This window comes from Mirounga angustirostris, unplaced genomic scaffold (genome assembly GCF_029215605.1).
Source record: "Mirounga angustirostris isolate CCGP_5_RB_7025 unplaced genomic scaffold, mMirAng1.0.hap1 SCAF_9, whole genome shotgun sequence".
Taxonomy (NCBI): domain Eukaryota; kingdom Metazoa; phylum Chordata; class Mammalia; order Carnivora; family Phocidae; genus Mirounga; species Mirounga angustirostris.
The window spans coordinates 9,877,513-9,895,100 of NW_026991717.1; the positions used below are offsets into that span (position 1 = coordinate 9,877,513).

General features: G+C 57.8%; 1 protein-coding gene across 5 annotated transcripts in view; it reads left to right on the forward strand.

The window, feature by feature from the left end:
- The window catches only part of KLHL25 (kelch like family member 25), a 45,292-nt gene extending 28,273 nt beyond the window's left edge, over nt 1-17,019 (forward strand). For 3 of the 5 annotated variants that reach the window (XM_064569912.1, XM_064569913.1, XM_064569914.1), the window contains one exon: nt 3,748-6,935. The gene's annotated coding sequence lies outside the window, so the exon portion shown is untranslated. Of the gene's footprint in view, nt 1-3,747; nt 6,936-16,280 lie in introns of those variants that run through there. The other 2 variants (XM_064569915.1, XM_045899442.3) reach the window with 2 other exon arrangements.
- The last annotated feature ends 569 nt before the right edge of the window (nt 17,020-17,588 follow it).

A 17,588-nucleotide genomic window follows, 5' to 3' on the forward strand; every position in this document is an offset into this window, starting at 1 on the left:
CAGGGGCAGCAGATGGGGGCGGTGGGAGCGGGGCTGGGACAGCAGCAGTGTGGGGGAGTAGGGGGAGCTGAGCCATGGCACCCGAACGAGGCGCAAAAGGAGCCCAGGCCGAGCACCGTCCACAGGGAGGAAGGACGGGAAGAGCAGAGGTGTCCATGCCGGCTGCCTCCCCTTCCACCTGCGTGGGCATCCGCAGTGGACTGTGGCGCTTTCCACTGAGCCTGGCTGCCAGCTGGGAATCTCCAGCCCGGTGCCGGGGCCAGAGCATGGCTTCCGGATTCCCACGTTCACCTCGCTGTCCCTGCTGGCTCGGGGACCTTCCTGCCCCTGTGCCTGGAGTGCCCCTCTGTCCGGCCTATGAGACTCCGACTCCAGGAGCCAGCAACCAGAGGTCACCTGCCCTCTGCAGCCCCTCAGCATCACGCCAGGTGACGTCCTGTCTCGGCCCCCAGCCTTGAGCTCTTGGTGGGTGCCTGTGTCTACAGCAGAGTGATCGGATCTCATTGACTCCTCAGAACAAGTTGTCCTAGGTCCCACTGTTGCAAAGGGGGCAGCTGAGACAGAGGCTACATCGTTGGCATCAGATAAACAGCTAGGAAGGGTTGGAGCGGGGTTCGAGCCCCAGCCGTGCCCCACGCCTGTGGGCATCTGGGGAGCCAGGCCCCGGGTCTCCTCTGTCTGTACCCTGGCACCGAGCATGGGATGGGCACGAGTGGTAGGGCTGATTGCTGTGTCGGAAGCTCAAGGCCAGCAGGAGCTCCAGGACCAGCCCCTGAGCCCCAGTGTCACAGCCAGACCCACGTAGCTGGGTGATGGCAGCCAGCGGCAGCTGGGAGGCCATTGGAGCTGGGTTACCCTGGGTTACCCGCGAAGTGCAGACTAGCCATGAATGTTCTTTTCTCTTTTTCTCTCCCACTGAGCCCCCCTGCCCCCCATCAAGCTCTGTAAAGGCCCAGCGCCCTCGCCTCTCCTCCCTGGACCCCCACCCAGCATGCTGGGCAAGCATCCAGGCCACCAGGAGCTCATCTCTCCACAGTCATTGTTGGGACCCAGCCACTTGGGATGTGGGGGTGGAGGGGCCTCCAGTCCCAGCTCTGGGAAAGGCTGAGCCCGTTATTCCCCCGCGGGGCCCTGCAAGGGGTTCAGTCACTGCCGCAGGACGGGCGACTCAGCACATCCTATCCTGCCTTAAAAGACATTGCCACCGAGAGGAAATCCCAGAGCACAGATCTACACGATGGGCCTGGTGTCATGAGAAAGGTGCCCAGGCGGGAGTTCAAGCCTCTTGGAACACCCCAGCTCTGTCCATCCGTCGTGCACCCACAGTCTTGTGCTCGGCGGTGTTCACCAGGGTTGGCCACGTGCCAGGCCGGGGATCAGGTGCCAGCTGCCTTCCCTTGCGGCAGTCCTGCGGGGCAGACCCCTCACCCAACCCACAGGACTGTGAGAGCAGTAAGGGGCTTGCCAGGGCCAGCTGCACGCGGGCAGCGTGGGGTGACCGCAGGCCCCACACCACTCTGCAAGGTGGAGGGGTGTCCCATCTCACAGATGGGGAGCCTGGGCCTCAGACAGGCACCTGCCCCAAATTGCGGTGGCCCAGACCGGGACAGCCGTGGGCTGAGCCTGAGGGTGGCTGTGAGCTGGGAGGGAGTTCAGGAGCCGGGCAGTGGGCTCCCCAGTTTCTCCGTCATAAGAGTGCCTTCAGCGACTCGGGACAGGTCAGGGTCCCACAGCCCCTCACCGCTGCCATGGGTGGCTTTGAGGTTTGGTTTGGGGCAGCGGCGGGGCCTTGTCTCGGGGGGGAGCCCCTTGTCTGCCTAGTGTGGTGGGAGGGTGTGAGCAGAGATGGGCCCCGGAGGTTTGGGTTGGCTACCTTGGAGCGTCTCGGGATGTTCGGGGCTTTGTGACCCAGCTTCTACCTTGTGAGGGGCCTTCACCGACCCCCCTGAGGACAAAGTGGCTGCCCTGCCTTGCATCTGGGGGCTGCTGACCCCCTGGGAACTTCCCCCTGTGTTCAAGCCAACCTTCCAGAAGCCTTGGCAGTGAGGGAGTGAGGGGCATACCCGACTTGAAGGAAGAAAGTCCCACAGATTGCAGTGCTGGCTTGAATTTTTAAATGTTACTTGAATACGTGCAGACCTACAAGTGGTTCTAAGCCACCACGTGTGGAGGTGTTGTACGCGGACACGAGCACTCAGGGGGACTCTAACCAAAGCTGGGACCCCAAGAACGGCATCGTCATTAATTGTCCTGCGGAGACGGTCTGGCCTGTTGGCATCTTGGCGGACCCGCAGGTTTCCTGGAGCGCTCTGCCCGCCCGTGCCGAGGGCCCACTTCCCTGCCCCTCTGCAGCCACCGGGAGACTCCTTCGGGCAGCTCAGCGTGCTGGGAGGACATCCTCCGTGTCCCCTGGCACACAAGCGTCTCCATGGTTAAGGCCACCCCGGAGCCCACGGCGCTTCCAGTGCTGGCCAGAGTGTGCCCCACGAGCCGGGTACCTGGAAATCCTCTGGGAGAACTCCCGAGAATTCTTACAGCGCTGCCCCCGCCCCCAGGGTTCGGCTCCATGTGGAGGCCAAGTGCTCAGTCCCTGCCATGCTGTCCTGAGTGCTTCCTCTTTCCTGCCCAGCCAGGCCCTTCCTGCGCACCACCCCCGTCCCAGGTCCTTTGTCCCCGTGGTTCCAGCCATGGCTGTCGCCCCCTGACCCTGACACACGTCCACAGCCACATCTCCACGTGGACTCAGGCAGCGCTATGCTGAGCTGTCGCGGTGGGTCAGGCTTTAAAATCGACCGTGCTGGCCCAGTTGGGTTAGGTCAGGTGCTTCAGGGACATCCTGCGCGAAACCTCTCCCATGCGGTGGACCACTCCGTCCTCCGCTGGGAGGCTGAGATCCTTCCCTCCTCTTCCCCGGACAGCAGGAAGCTCAGAGAGGGCGGACGCTGCACTGATGGAGAAGCCAGGCTGGAGTGTGAGCTCGCTGACCGCGGGCTTGTGCTCCCTCCTTCACCACCGTCAGCCCCCAGAGCCTGTGTCAGGGCCCAGCAAATATCTGTGGAGGATACGGACGAATGGCTGGCTGGCGTCCCCCCCTGCCTCCCTGCTCTCTGTGTCTACGCCTGTCCTGTTTCCACCTCACCGGCCTCATTTTCGATTTTCAGACGCGCCAGCTTCCCACCTCCGGACCTTTGCACATGCTGTTCCTCCTGCCTGCACTGCTCTTGGCCCCTCTAGCAAACTCCTGTCCCTCCTTCAGGTCTCAGGTTAAATATTACCATCTTCCCACACCCTCCACCAAAATAAAAAGTCCTGGTTCTTCTACTTTTTTATTTTTCACGCATAGCACCTCTGACAGCAGGTGATTGCTGTATGCAGTTACTGGTACGAGCATTTGGGGTCTCCCACCGGGGGACGATCCAGGGGACAGTCGCTGTGTCTGTTTGCCCTCCTGTCTCCCGAGCGCCTAGCGCGGCGCCTGCTGGGTTGCGGGGCCTCAGGCCATGTAGCTGGAGTGGCTGGAGGGACGGGGGGGTTGCCGCGTTCCGGGTGAGGGAAGCAGGGCCCAGGGAAGCGGCTGCACTGCTGGTAAATGGACAAGCCACCTTCTCACGCCCCGGGCTTCTGCTCTCGGGGCCTGACTTCCAGCCCCTTAGTGTGGCCTCCTGATTCTCGCTTCCTTCCAGGTTAGGACAGAGCCATGTGGATGTGACTCATGCTCTCTCCCCCTCCCTCTCTCTTCCCCTGCAGACTCTGTGTGTCTCTCCCACCCCTGCGGCTGCAGCCCTCACTGTCCCAGAGTGGCCCTGACCCCGCCGGCCGCCGCAGGAAGCTCAGCCCGGCCCCAGGGCAGCACTCGCGGTGGGAGCAGCGGTCTCGGGGGCTGTCCTGAGCTTCAGACAAGAGGAGGGAAGCTGTCTGGAGTGCCCTGTGTGTCCGCCCGAGGCCTTTTCCGCTTTGCGGTGGTTTGTAGGGGAGAAGACCTTCCGGAGGCGCACAGACCGACCTCAGGAGTCCCTCAGCCTCGGGGAGAAGACACATTGCAGAGCCTTGAGGTGGCCTGTTGCAGCAAGTCCTGTTCGGGGGCAGGGAGGAGCCCCCCGTGGGTTGGGGTGGGCGGCACTGGGAGGCCTTCGGGTCACGCAACGCCGACAGCACCGCCTTGGCCTCGCCCCTCCCTGTTGTCATTGTGATGTCACCCACCAGAGGGTGTCCCGGGCCTCAGGGAAACGGGGTCCACCGGGCCTGAGAGCACAAGTTGCCTGGGAGGAAATCGAGGACACGTTGCGTCACGGGCAGAAACCCATCGGGTGACCTCAGTGGCACCCACAAAACTTCATTAGCAAATGACACCAAGACCCCCAGGGTTAAAGAGGAAACTCTTGTGGGCCCCTCCCCAGAGTCAGGCCCGCTGGGCCCGGGTGCACACGGACACTCATGCCCTGTCACAGCAGGACTTGGGGGCTGCCCATCTCCTCAGGGCCCACACCCCAAGAGGTGGCAGTGATCCCATCTCCTGACAGGACCATACTGGCCCTCGGGATGTGGCCCTGCCCCCCAAGCCTAGGGGCAGGTAAGAGCTGACGACCGCAGGGTTACTCCGGGCACCCATCGAGATCCCAGCAGGCCTGGCCGCCTCAGCATGGAGGACAGCAACAAGGCCTGTGACCCCGGCCCCCAACCAGCACCAGCTGTCCTCTGGCACCTGGGCCTTCCAGCTGGCCCGGTCACTCCCTGGGCCCCAGAAGCAAGAATAGTCCCCAGAACTGCCAGTTCTTGGCTCATTTTCTCCACCCCCGAAGTCAGTGGGTCCCTCATCAGTGTATCCCCAGTGTCTGGGGTTCTGGAGGGGTCAGCTCACACCTAGTTTTCGGGTTTGCAGTGCAGCCCTTGCCACCTGCGGGCACCGCTGTGGGGGACGGGGCCGGGGCCAAACCGGTGGCTTCCCTGGCCGCCTGCCAGCTACCTGCCATTTGCTTGATGCTGCTCGGCTGGTCCGGGGCTGGGGCGCCCCTGTGGGCTGCCCTGTGGTGGGGCCGCGTCACAGACCCGCCGCTGTCATCCTTCCGCGGCGCCCCCTCGCAGGACCTCGTGCTGCCGCTGGCCCCGTGGGCGTCTCTTGGGGTGGGCTCTGGTCCCGGGGGAGGGGGCGGCGGGGGCGGCGGAGGAAGCCGCTCACCCCGAGGCCCAGGCTTCTGGACGGCCGAGGTGGGGCACACACAATTGTCACGCAGCATCACGGGCCTCACAGTGGTGCTTCCCCCACGAGTTGTGTTCCTTCTGTTTCCAACTTAATAAAGAGCTGAGAAAAACCGTGCTTCCCTTGGGGCTGGGGACCCGTGTTGGGCAGCCTTGGAGTTCGCGCCACCAGCCAGGGCCGGGGTCTGCCCCCTGACCTCTGCCCCTCCGCTGAGTTGGGGGGCGGGGAGACCTCCTCCCCAAGGACCCCCCGGCACCCAGATGAGATGGCTTCCTTTCCTCAGACTGTCCCAGCAGCGAAGCCTTGAAATTGACCCTTGACCCTCGTAGAATCCAGATGGCTTTCCTGAAAAGCTCCTGCTGGGGGAGCTCGAAGTTCAATGTGCTCGTCTGTGCGGGAGCCCCGGCTGACACTCATTTGTGTGACCAGAGGGAGGCGGGCCAGGTGGCGCAGTCGCCCCCAGGGGCCAGCATTAGCACCGTGTGGCCTCAGATGCTCGTGTCCCCTGCTGTCCCTTCACGCCCTCCACAGCCAAAGCAACTCCCAATTCGGGAGCGTGGGCTCAGGGCGCCCCTCAGAGCGGGCGGCCCAGCGTGGCCCCCGCCGCCCGTGTGCTCTGAAGCTCCACGGTGCGCAGGCCCCCCGAACCCAAACTGGCCTTGAACCATGTGAACAAGTGGTTCAGATGCTGACGGCGTGATACGGCTCATTTCTCAACACCTCGAAGGAGCATCATCTGAACGAGTGAGTCGATCTCGAAAGTGTGATGCGCTCAGAACTGCCAAGCAGGGACGCCCTCCCAGCTCCCTCCACAAACCGCCAGGCACAGCCCCTCGCGCTGCTTGTTCTGCCCCTGGTGCTGGGAGTGACAGGCAAGCACCCCCCTCGCAGGCCTGGACACTGGCCACCAGAAGTGGGGGCGGCCTCCTATTAGGCTGCAGTAGAAGCAGCACAGATGGTAAGCAGAGGCGTGTTTCTCCTTATGCAGCCTGGATGTGAGTGTAAGCGAGCCAAGGCCGGAGTAGGATTGGGCCCCAGCCTCCTATCTTGTTACTCTGGCAGCTTCCATGCAAGGCTTCTGTCTCCTGGCCCAATGTGGCCACCCCGTTCCTGCCATCTCGTCTGCATCCCAGCCGTTGGGAAGAGGAAAGGACACGACCAGCAAACCTCTTTAAGGGCATGCCCCCCAACTTGCACACGTCACTTGGGCACACTCCCATGCGAGGCTGGGCATGGCAGCCACAGCTCCAGCCGATCACTGAATAAAGGGGAGGTGGGTATTGGAGGGCAAGGAGCAACCTCGGCACCGGCCCGCCTGACCTGGAGTCGAACGGAGCCTGTCCACCCTGGCCTGCCTCCCCTTCTCTGGAGCCGGTCAAGTGGGGCGCGCAGAGAGCCTCAGGCCTCTTCAAGAGCCTGGCCCTGTGTGCGCGCCAACATTGGGGAGGCCCGCCCGTGCTGCCACCGACCAGCGCTTTGCCTGGTTGCCCCCGTGGTCTGCACGGTGACCCCAGGAGGTGGGCCTTCTCGTCCTCCCCCTGCTGCTGAGGAAACAGGCCTGGAGGATAAAGCTCTGCCCCACCCGCCCCGCACTGGTCACACCGGCCAGAAGGAACTGGGGCTGGTGTGCGTCTGACTCAGGGGCAGCAGGGTTCACGAGGAAGTGAGGTTGGGTTCTGTGCAGTGCTGAACGCCAGGCCGGGCACCCAGAGAGCCTTGCGGTGACGAGAAGGGCCGCCATCATTGCGGAGCTGGAGGAGGGAGGGAGGGAGGGGTGCATGCCCAGTCACTGGCCAGCACGCCCACTTCCACGCTTCCTGGACCCCCAGGGGCCAGGCCGTGTCTGGGGTGGGGCTTTGGGAAGGGAGCCCCGGAAGCGCTGGGGTAAGAAATCCCTGGGGACCTTGTCCCAAGGGGGCCCACAGAGCTCTCGTGGGTTATAGCTCCCGAAGCTCGGGCCACTTGGAGCCTTCAGCACCCCCGTGAGCCCACCTGGGGGCCTGCATTTCCCAAGGCCAGGAAGGGGGTCCGATCGTCCCTCCTCACTGCTCCTCAGCCAGGTCTGCCTGTGTCCAAAGGCCCTTCCCTGGTGTAGGAGGTGGTGAGGGGCCAGCCCAGACCATCCACCCCAGTGGCCTGTGGTCACCATCCCTGCTCAGCACCCAAGGCTATAAATCCTGGGGCGGGGGGAGAGAAGGAGCCTTGTAAGCAGCCATTAATTGTCTTTAAGGAGGCGGCTCAGAAAGAGCCTTTGGTTCTTCTGGGTCATCGGTGGGTGGGTATTTCGTGCAGTGAGAAACGAACTGCCTCATCCCAGCCCCAGTGTCTCCACGAGCCTCTTGCCTATGGGAGGGGGGAACGAACGTTCTGCCACTTAGAGGTGGCCGGCCTCCCCCTGCTTCCCTGCCCGTCAGGCATCTGGGCCAGAACGGGCCCCACCTGACCTCCCAGCCTCCGGGCTCGCAGCACCTGTCAGCGTCGGGCCCTGCCTGTAGGCAGGTGTGGTTGGGGTCCCTTTCCAGCAGGGACGCACAGCTGTCCTCACCTGTTTTGCCGCCACCTTGGGCTTGGGCTTGGGCAGGTGTACTTAACCTGGGATTCAGGATTGAATTCAGGGGTCTGTGCCCTTGAATGGGAAAGCATTGCACCCTTCTCTTCAAGAACCTCTGACAGCATTTTCTTCAACTGGGAATGTAGGCAACCACCCCACTGGTATCAGCCTCTGTGACTGACTCCGGATGTTCTCGTGGCATTATAGTCGTCCGTATCTTGAAATACCACAAACTCGTTACTGTGTCCAAATTACAATCATTCTCAGACTGGCCACCAATCACGTCACTAATACAGAAGCGTGGACGTTACAAGACATAAATTCGGTTTCTAAAATATTCTGTGGGTGTACAGGAACTCTGTCCCCAACTCCTATGTTGAAGTCCTGACCAACCCCCAGTGCCCCAGTGTGGCCTTTTGGGAAACAGGCCCTTTGCCGATGTAGTCAGTTCAGGTGAGGTCATAGCAGAGCAGGCTGGGCCCCTAACCCAACCTGACCAGTGTCCTTAGAGGGGAAATGTGGACGCAGACACGCACCCGGGAACGCACGTGGAGACTGGAGCTTTGCTGCACAGGCCAGGGCTCTATCAGGAGACAGGCCCGGGACAGAGCCGGCCCCAGTGTGACAAGAGCAGCATCCGGCCCATCTTGGACTTGCCTCCAGGGCTGGGGTTCCAGCCGGGTGGTGCACTGTGTAGGGCAGCCCCTGCCTGCTGATGCAGTGGGTTTCCTCCGCTAGCCTGCATGTTGTAGCTTACGTATTGAAAACAAGGGGGAGGGGGACATAAATAAAATAAAACCATTCCCCTGCGGGGTCCGCAGCCTTCCCCAGCTGACCAGAGGGACCAGAACCCTGAAAAGGTTAGAGGGCCTGACCCACCACGCAGACAGGGTGCCGAGGCTCTCTGCTCTCTGGAGCTCCCCCTGCGGCTGCAGGCCAGCAAGGGACCCCCGGCCTGGGACCCTAGCTGAGCACGGCAACCCCGCACCTTCCTGGGGTCCCGATCCAGGGCAGGTCAGGGCAAGAGTAGGGGCGGGGGACTCCCCTGGGGAAGCTCTCAGCCAGGCCTCACTGGCAGGGGGGTTGCCATCTGGCCCCCCAGCTGCGGTCACATGACTCCGGGGCACCAGCCACTCGGGCCGGGCCTCAGAGCCACACTCCCCAACGGAGTCTTCCCCAGCGGAAGCCCCGCAGAGCCCCCGGATGGCTGTGGAGAGCTGCCCCTGGGGTTCACTTCCGACCTTCTCCTCCCCAATGATAGGAGGCTGGCCAAGGGCCCTGGGTCGGAGAAGGGCTGCCTGAGCCTGGCAGAGCCCTGAATGCCAGGCACACATTTGTGATGCACGTCCCCAGAGGCCAGGATCCCATTTCCCGGATCCAGACAACGGGGACACTAGGGCCACAAGCCCCTCCCTCCGACAGGTGGCCAGAACCGAGCAGCGGGGGGCATTGTTCTGCACCCGCTGAGGCCCATCCTTTTGTATCCACGCGCCTGGCTGCCAGGTGGGCACCCAAGCCAGGACTTCCCGGCTACCTTTGTGAGAAATGGTTGTAAAATCTGTAGGTGGAGCGGAGGGGTGGGGGAAGCTCGTGTACACCCAGCTCACTTCTCATCCCTCCAGCTACCCACCTGACGCCAGGCCCCTCGGGTCTCCATGCTTCAGCGGCCATGTGTGTAAAGGAGACATCACAAGGGGCCATGTCAGCGGGTCCCCAGGAGAACTGAACAAGGTAAGGACACATGAGTGTCTGGTGCGAGGTGCTGAGCAGCCCTGGCCCTCAGGAAACACCCGGCAAACATCATCGCCACGTGGTTCTCCTTGGTGGCCCCCGGAGAAACTTCCATGTGCAGAGACCGCACTCCGGCCCAGCCGCTGCCCCAGGCGGAACCAGCGGGCCGGTGCCTGTCTGTGCTTACCGGTCCATCACCCAGAACGTCCTAGTTCATGTCGTGTTTTCCTTCTTGGGTCAACGCTTTGAGCCATGTTACACCCCAAAGTGGTTGTTGAGGTCAGAGGGCAGGGTAGTTGTCCTGGAAAGGACACGGGCTCAAGGTCAACGGGCAGGGTCTTTACCAGGTGACTGCAGTTTCAGAGCCAAGCAGATCCAGGTTACCATCTGGCCTGGAGCGAGGGAGGCGTGCTCACCTGGGCCGCCTCCCTGGAAGCGCAGTCGAGGGGCTGAAATGAGGATGAGAGAGCTCTGAGGGTGAGGAGGGTGGCGTGAGCCGGGGGCCCCCCGTCCAGAGCCGTCTCAGCCTCAGGCTCTGAGGGGCACTTGGGAAGCCCCATGGACGCAGCCGTCAGGGAGCATCCTTGGCCCCTGGGACCAGACAGCCCTCCCCGCCCTCTCTGGTGGACATGTTTTGTTGCTGGGGTAGGCCTGGGACGCTGGCCCGCGGAGGCCAGGGTGGCCTTCGGGGGGAAGCGGAGCAGGGCACATCGGTGGTGAGCCACCTGGGCGGGGACCGAGAGCCTCTGCGCCAAGCGAGGAGCCGGACCTAAGTTCCCCCACGGGCCCTGGGGGTGGGTTAAGAGAGCCCAGGGACCAGCGCCCCGGTTGGCCCGGGCCTGAGCGAGCGGTTCCCGGGATGGGGGAGAGAGTCATGCAGACCAGGACGCGGGCTCGCCCCACCCGCGTGCCCTCTGCTAGCCCCCAAAGCCGAGGGGCCTTGCGCTGGGGTTGGCTGGAGCTGGAGGTGAGCAGCAGGGGAGGGAGCAGTGGCTAGCCCCCCCGCCAGGCCGGGCCCACTCCCTACCAGCAGTGTGTTGTGGGCAAACCCCAGAGCCTTTCAGATCTCGCCTCTGTCGGGAAGGCTGGTCACCCTCTGGTGGGGTTCATTACACAGGCTGTCTGCAGGCGGTCCCCTGCATTGAGTCGAACTGGGTCGGGCTGGACTGTATTCCCCGCCAATTACTTCATCTAATTTCTGGAGCGCCAACTAGGTGCCAAGCACTGAGCTCCTTGCTGGCGGCCGCCATCCCCCCAGGGTCCAGCGACCCAGCCCTCCCCGTGGGTGCCGAGGTCCCCCGTGCTCGGCAGCGGCCTCCCAAGCACCGCCAGCCCCCCGGGCCAGGGCAGGGAACCGGGGAGGTGGGATCGGGAGGCACTCTGCTGCCCCTGTCCCCTGGGGTGAGCCTCGCGCAGAGCCAGCTCTGAGGACGAAGCACGCTCCGAGATTCCATGCCGGCGGGAGCTCAGTCCCACTGCCTGTGAACTTTAAAAAGATAACTCTGCCTTCTGTCCGCTTTGTAGAGCAGACACTGGTGCTCTGTGTCACATCTCTGAGCTCCTGCTAGGCCTTGTCACACACTAGGGACACTAGGTTTGGTCTCCCTTGCTCTCCTCTCCCCGCTTCTCAGGGAGAGAAATGAGGTTTTTTTGTTTGTTTTGGGATTTTTTTGTTTCTTTGTTTTAATTAGAGAGAGCGAGCGAGCAGGGGGAGGAGCAGAGGGAGAGGGACAAGCAGACTCTGTGCTGAGTGCGGGGCCCAGTGAGGGACTTAATCCCACAACCCCGAGATCATGACCTGAGCCAAAACCAAGAGTCAGGCTCTCAACCGACCCAGTCACCCAGGCCCCCCAAGAAATGAAACTTTAACATGAGAGCTGAGACGATACCCTGCAGCCCAAGCTGCTGAGTTGGGCTGTGAGGTCCCTGTCGTAGGGACCGCTTGGGGCTCCAGCTCCCTTCTGCTCACCAAGCTGGGTGTGCTGGCGGCGGCGGCTTTTTCTGACTAGCCCTCGCTGTCCCTGCCTGGGAGTCTGAGCCGTGCTCGAGGTCAGGTCGGGCCGCGATGGGCCTCGGACCGCACGCCGTGTCCCCACGAGCTGAGCCTGCAGGTTGCCCAGGGTGGGGTGGTGCGGACGCACTGGGAGTCAGGCCCACTGGGGCCCAGATTCCAGCCCTGCTCGAACCCGGTGGGGGTGGGGGGTGTTCTCCCTGGGGAATGTCGCTTTGCTTCTGCAATTCAATTCCTCATCTGCATCTAGAGGGGGCGGGGGCAGATAATATTGGCTGGCGTAAGGTTTAAACTGAATCTGGTAGATGAAGGGGTTGCTGGGCTTCCTTCCACAGTGGTCATTTCCTTTGCTCATATAAGGTTGCCACTGAGGAACGTGTGCATGTCGGAAGAAAAATTCACTAGAAAGACAAAGCACGCCAGATTCCCTGGAGAGTCAAGGGAAAGTCCATGAGAAAGACACATTTCCCTTTCAGCCCTGGCTGCCGGGAAACCCAGGGCCCACTGCCCGTTCCAGCACTGAGACCACGATCTCTCTCCTCCGGGCCCCACACTTCCTCCTCCTTCCCCCCCGGATGTCCCGTTCACGAGCCCCCTGTGGAAATGTTTAGCACCATCACAGGACCTCCGCTTCCAATTAGAAAGTGCACAGAGTCCTGAGAGACTTGCTTGGGCTGCTGGATTTTGAGACTTTCCTCCCTGGGCAGCTGACCGCATCCAGGAAGAGTGATCTCCTGGGCTGTTGGCAGGGATGACCCCCTCCAGGTCCAGGCCTGTGTCTGGCTAGAAGAGGTGTGTTCGGGTCTGACACCGCTTTGCGCAGTGCATGCCAAGCATCGAGGGGCCGGCCGGTCGCTGGGGGTGGGCGGTGGCGGGGGGGTGGGTAGGCCTTCCCCCAGGAGACCGAGGCTGTCGCTGGGTGTGAGCAAGCTCTCCAGGCCTGTCGGAGCAGGGGTCAGGGCAGGCCACTGAGGAGGGGTTTTTCTCTCTGCAGCCTGGTGGTGACCGAGGAAGGGTGCAAGTCTCCGCTGGGAGCAGTGCCCGCTGCACAGGGTCCAAACCCAGGGAGGCCTGCAGTGGCCGCGCTGGGACAGTCACGGGGCGGCTCCCGTGCATTGCTCTCTCCAATCTTCCCCACCCTCCATGATGGAACGCCCCTGCACCGCACAAAAGAGACACCCCTGTCCTGTCCTGAGACCCATTCTGTCCCACCGCCCACAGTGCAGACACTTCCTGGCCACAGAGGGATGTGCTAAGGACGGGCAGCACTGAGGGAGAGGTTGACAGCAAAGCCTAAGGCCACCAAGGAGGAATTCCACTGACACACGCATCACGGCTCTGTGTCTGTGTGTCCATCTGTCCTTCCGTCCATCCGTCCTACTTACCTCCCTGCCTACTTCTCTGTCCAGCTCTTAGCTTGAATCATAATTCAAAACCAAGAGTTGTCCCCGGGCCGACCGTTTTACTTAAATTAAAAAACAAAATCGTTTTGTTTTTTTGTTTTTTTTTCCCTGATGGAAATGAATTCTGAATTGGCCAGTTTGCCAACAAGGACTGGCTTGGCTAATTGGGTTCCACAGTAGACATTTTCTATACATTGAACAACTTAAATCCTCATCCCCAAATCTATTTAAGGCATGTAAATAATATGTCCCAAATCAAACACTTCGTACCTATTAAGTTTGTGATACCATTTTGGAGATCAGTTCAAAAATGCAAGAGGTAGGGGGTGCCCGGCTGGCTCAGTCGGAAGAGCGTGCAACTCTTGATCTCAGGGTTGTGAGTTCGAGCCCCACGTTGGGTGCAGAGATGACTTAAAAATAAAATCTTTTTTAAAAAATGCAAAAGGTAGATGAATGTTCAAAATTATTCTGGGGGGGTGGTGGCTGGGGGACAGCACCTGGCTGGCTCAGTCTGTGAAGTATGAAGACTCTTGATCTTGGGGTCATGAGTTCAAGCCCTGTGTTGGGCGTAGAGCTTACTTAAAAAGAAAAGCAAAAACCAAAGAGCTGAGCATGTAAAATTATTTTAGGGGACACATGACTGAGAAGTTTGATGACCACTACCAGGGCCTGGCCAACACTGGGCTGGGACTAGGGTGTCAGTTTGGGCCTGTGTGAGGCCCAAGCTGCCCTGTGGGGGAGGGGGCAGGACACCACCGCCTAAGACCTACTCAGCACCGGGTGCCAACCTGGGCCAGTAAGAGGAGGCAGGATTACCAGGAATGAGCTGCTGGCCAGGGGCTTGTTCCCACGGGCTCCCTGCCGGGCAGAAGCCTGACCTTCTGAAGGCTCCTTCCAGAGGAGGCCAGGCTGCGGAAGGACGGGCCTGGAAGTCTATACCACTTCTGGTAGAAAGGGGGGCCCCGCACCCTGAAGGCTCAGTGGTCTCACTGTAGATATCCCTGTTTGGAACACGTTAACTACATTACTGAACATAAAATTCCGTGTGGCCATTAAGCATCGTTATTTAATGACTTGGAAAGTTGCTCCCGATCTATCCCCATGTGGAGAAAAGGAAAGATTATCCCATTTTGTAAAAGTGTGTGTGTTCATAAAGAGATTGGAAGGACAGATAAGATAATGTGAATGGTGCGCCTTTCTGGATGCTCACTGTAGCTGATTTTTAGAAACAGCTTTATTGAGGTATAATAGATGTATAATAAACAGCACACATTTATTTTTATTATTTAAAAGATTTATTTATTTATTTATTTATTTATTTATTTATTTATTTATTTATGAGACTGAGAGAGAGCATGAGCGAGAGGGGGGAGGAGCAGGGGAAGAGGGAAAGTCAGAATCTCAAGCAGATTCCCTGCTGAGCATGAGCCCCACACGGGACTTGTTCCCACGACCCCAAGATCATGACCTGAGCTGAAACCAAGAGTCAGATGCTTAACCGACTGAGCCACCCAGGCCCCTAAACTGCACATATTTAGAATGTACAGTTTTATATTTTTTTTCCCCACCTTTTAAGTGCACTTCTTAATTCCCACATCACCTGTTTCCCCCATCCCCCACCGACCTCCCCTCTGGTAACCATCAGCTTGTTCTCTATAGTTAAGAAGAGTCTGTTTCTTGGTTTGTCTCTTTTTATTTTATATTTTATTTTATGATGCAGACTCTGTCCCTAATGTGGGACTCAAACTCACAATCCCCAGATCAAGAGTCGCATGCTCTGCTGACTGAGCCAGCCAGGCACCCCTCCCCCCGCCCTCTTTTTTTCCTTTGCTCATTTCTTTTTTCTTAAATTTCACATATGAGTGAAATCATACGGTATTTGTCTTTCTTTGACTGGCTTATTTTGCTTAGCATTATACTCTCTAGCTCCATCCATGTTGTTGCAAACAGCAAGATTTCATTCTTTTTATGGTGGAATAATATTCCATTGTATATGCAATGCATATATAGAAGTACATACAATGGAATGCATATATACATGCATATACAATGGAATATATATATCTATAAAATATATGTGTATATATATATTCATACACACACACACACACACACCATATTTTCCCTATTCATTCATCTATCGATAGATACTTGGGCTGCTACCATAATTTGGCTATTATAAATAATGCTGCTATAAACATTGGGGTGCAGGTATCCCTTTGAATTAATGTTTTTGTATTTTGTGGGTAAATACCCAGTAGTGCGATTACTGGGTCATAGGGTAGTTGTATTTTTAACTTCTTGAGGAAACTTCATACTGTTTTCTATGGTGGTTGAACTGATTTACATTCCCACCAACAGTGTATGAAGGTTCCTTTTTTCTCCATCCTTGCCAATACTTGTTATTTTTAGTCTTTTTGATTCTAGACATTCTGTCAGGTGGGAGGTGATATCTCACTCTGGTTTTGATTTGCATTTCCCTGATGATGAGTGATGTTGAGCATCTTTTCACGTGTCTGCTGGCCATCTGGATGTCCTCTTTGGAGAAATGTTGATTCATGTCTCCTGCCCATTTTTAAAATTGGATTATTTGAGTTATATCAGTTCTTTATATATTTTGGATACTAACCCTTTATTGGATATGTCATGTGCAAATATCTTCTCCCATTTTGGGAGGTTGCCTTTTAGTTTTGTTGATTGTTTCCTTCACTGTGCAGAAGCTTTTCATTTTGATGTAGTCCCAATAGTTTATTTTTGCTTTTGTTTCCCTCACCTGAGGGGACCTATCTAGAAAAATTTGCTATAGCCAGTGTCAGAGAGATTACTGCCTGGGCTCTCTTCTAGGATTTTTATGGTTTCAGGTCTCACATTTAGGTGGTTAATCCATTTTGAGTTGATTTGTGTGGGTGGTGTAAGAGAACGGTCCAGTTTCATTCTTTTGCATGGGGCTGTCTAGTTTTCCCAACACCGTTTATTGAAGAGACTGTCTTTTGCCCATTGGATATTCTTTCCTGCTTTGTTGAAGATTAATTGACCATACTGTTTTAAACATTTTGAGGTATGTATACACCCATGAAATGGTCACAATCACTGTGTTGATATATCCATCACCTGGGAAAGGTGCTTCATACCACATTGTTAATATATGTAACAGCTTTGAGATAGAACTCACATACTATACAATTCACCCATGGAAGGGTATGATTCAGTGGTTTATAGTATGCTCACAGTTATGCAACCAGGACCACAATCTATTGTAGAATCTTTTCATTCCCTCCCCCAAAAGAAACCCCATACCCATTAATAGTCATTCCCCATCCCCTACAAGTGCCCCCATCCTGGGCACTTGAAAGAGGACTCCAACTCCATCTGTACTTTCTGATTCAGTTCTTTCCAGCTTATCCCTTAACTCAGGCAAAAGGCTCCGTGGGCAAAGCCTCCCATTATGGGCACTGAAACTCCCCTTCAAGCAGTAAGGACTGTCCTGAAACCAGCAAGACCCTGCGTGATTGACCCCAAGACAGCTATCGACTTGACCTTCACTACCCACCTGCACGTACCCGCTGCCCTTGTCCCACATTCTCCTGGGAGTATCTTCAGCACTTGGGCGACAGTCTTTGAGACTCGGGTCCGCCGTCTTCCTGGTCCTGGCCTCCTGGAAGTAAACTCCTTTCCTGTGTCACCTCCACTTGTCCCTCTGTCTTCGGATTCTGTCAGTGGCGAGTGGCCATGCCTGGTCTGTTTGGGGGCCCCAGAGCCAGGTGCTCGCGTACCCCTGCGCCCCAATGACCAAGCTACTGTCTCTCTGCATTCGCCTGTTCTGGACAGTTCGTATACATGGACTAAATGATGTGTGCTTCCTTTGTGACTGGCTCCTCGACTTTTCGTCGTGGTTTCGAGGTTCATCCCTGTGGTATCAGTACTGATGTCCAACCAGCTGAGGAACCGTCAGAATGTTTTCCAAAGCAACTGCGTCACTGTATTCCCCTGAGCCCCGTGTGAGGGGGGTTAATTTCTCTATATCCTCACCAACATGTGTTATCATCTTCTTTTTAAAATTAGAGCTCCTGGTTGCCTGGGTGGCTCAGATGGTTAAGCGTCTGCCTTCGGCTCGGGTCATGATCCCGGGGTCCTGGGATCGAGCCCCGCATCCGGCTCCCTGCTCAGCGGAGAGCCTGCTTCTCCCTCTCCCTCTGCACCTCCCCCTGCTCATGCTCTCTCTCTCTCTCTCTTTGTATCTCTCTGTCTCAAGTGAATAAATAAATAAGAAAAATCTTAAAGTTAGAGCTCCCTATTGAGTACGAATTGGTGTCTCATTTTGGGGGGTTTGATGTGCCTTCTCTGACAAAGATGCAAACATTTTTTCACATGCTTACGGGCTGTTCATATCCTTTCTTTGGAGAAATGTCTTCAGATGCTTTGCCCATTTTAAAATTTGGTGATTTGTCTTGGGGGCGCCTGGGTGGTGCAGTCGGTTAAGCCCCCGGCTCTTGGTTTCAGCTCAGGTCGTGATCTCAGGGTCAGGAGATGGAGCCCCATTGGTCCCTGCTCAGCAGGGAGTCTGCTTGGGGACACTCTCTCTCTCAAGTGAGCATCGCTTGGCTGTAGGTGTGGGGAACCCCACTCCCAAACACACAGGCCCTTTGGAATTGGCCTCAGGACACTTATTTAGTGGGTGTCACAGAAGCGGGGTTT